The sequence below is a fragment of the Branchiostoma floridae genome, chromosome 14 (genome assembly GCF_000003815.2).
Source record: "Branchiostoma floridae strain S238N-H82 chromosome 14, Bfl_VNyyK, whole genome shotgun sequence".
NCBI classification, from domain to species: Eukaryota; Metazoa; Chordata; class Leptocardii; order Amphioxiformes; family Branchiostomatidae; genus Branchiostoma; species Branchiostoma floridae.
Genome location: NC_049992.1, coordinates 8,261,132 through 8,262,624, shown reverse-complemented (window position 1 = coordinate 8,262,624; position 1,493 = coordinate 8,261,132). Strand labels below are relative to the sequence as shown.

At 38.3% G+C, this 1,493-nt stretch overlaps 1 protein-coding gene across 1 annotated transcript in view; it reads left to right on the top strand.

Annotated features, from left to right (window-relative positions):
- Nucleotides 1-489, top strand: part of LOC118430774 (cationic amino acid transporter 4-like) — a gene marked incomplete in the record, with an annotated part of 10,703 nt that extends 10,214 nt beyond the window's left edge. The window contains 1 exon segment of the mRNA XM_035841797.1: nucleotides 23-489.
- Nucleotides 490-1,493: the final 1,004 nt, after the last annotated feature.

The following is a 1,493-nucleotide window of genomic DNA, read 5'->3' as shown; positions in this document are numbered from 1 at the left end:
AGGAAAAGAAAGACACTTGAAGCTTTGCTTAACTACTTTTAAGTCACTGTCTCATGGGGTAGGGTAAGGTAAACAATTAAGGTCAAAAGAGCATCAAACTTCGAGATATACAGTAAATGTGAACGAATCATTGGGTAGAAATATTTCTTTCTGTGCCGACATGCCGATACCGTTAGTGAATGTTTTATACTACGAGTGTATAGATCATATCCTGAATACCGAATAGTTTTTATTTACAAGAACGCTTATTCTTACCTTGAATTGTTGTATTCACACAATATAAGAGGTGTACATCATATGAAAAATGTACTGGAACAATCCATTTTATCGTGAAAATTCCTTTTATGTACAACACAGTCTCTCGCGTTTTAAATATTTGTCGTCTCTCGCCATAAGGGAACCAGCCACGCAGCATAATGTTTTTGTATGATTTTTATAGAACTAAGCTAGGCACCATTGATATCTACAAATATGTAAATGATAATATTTGTAAATCCATTTTATCGTGATAATTCCTTATGTGAATAGAATCAATAGATAGTGCGGGATAATAGCTAAACAGCATTGTAGTTACCTTTTGCATTCTGCAAAATAAGATGTAAAGATGTGTATGATATGTGTACATGTATATATGTTTCTATATTACAAGCAGGTTGTGCCGAGTAGTGGCGACTGTTGACCTTGTTATTCAGTGACATACCAACCTGATGAAACTATTTACGGGGGGCTTCAATACATCGCAGTCCTTATTAGCATTTAAGTTCCTCTGACTTGATAAAATGTCACCAGCGTTTATGAAGTTATAAACTCCGAAATTTGACACATCGGAATATCTTATTGACTTTGTCGTGACCAAATCGCTGTGGACACGTGACGCACTAGACACACTTTCTACACGTGTGACGTCAGCAATGGGTCAAATGTCGTTGAAAGTCCATATCACCCCCCGTCCGGGTTGAGAGAAGGTTAATATGCCATAGATGGCCTACTTTGTATCTAGACCATGACCATTTTGTGAGAGGGGTCCGCAGAGATTTGGTCCGACAGCTAAAGAAGACTGGACGAGTGAGTTGAAAATTCCAAGTTTAATTTTTTAGTTGAAGAACAGTTTATTTCTTCATAATCGCAGTCCATACTCTCCTTATAGGCTTAGACTTGAACTAGCATGCAATGCTCACTTTAAATGTTAACGACTTGGCTAAGTGTTAGCCATTAAGTCGGGTTTAGGGTAAGGATTAGGATATATCTACCGGATAAACAGTCAAGGTCACGAATGCACTTTTTTATATTGTTTTACCTTTTTCAACGATATTGCAGGGCATATTCCCAAACGAATCATACTTCCCCCGCAAATCCTGCATCATACATCACAGTGGTATGCGTTATGATTTCCATCACGTTCTTTAGCCCTGTGTCGTGAGCGCATCGACTGGAAAATACGGTTCTGAGAAAGGTGACTGGCCGTCGGCAGATCAAAGGATAACGCTAAACGT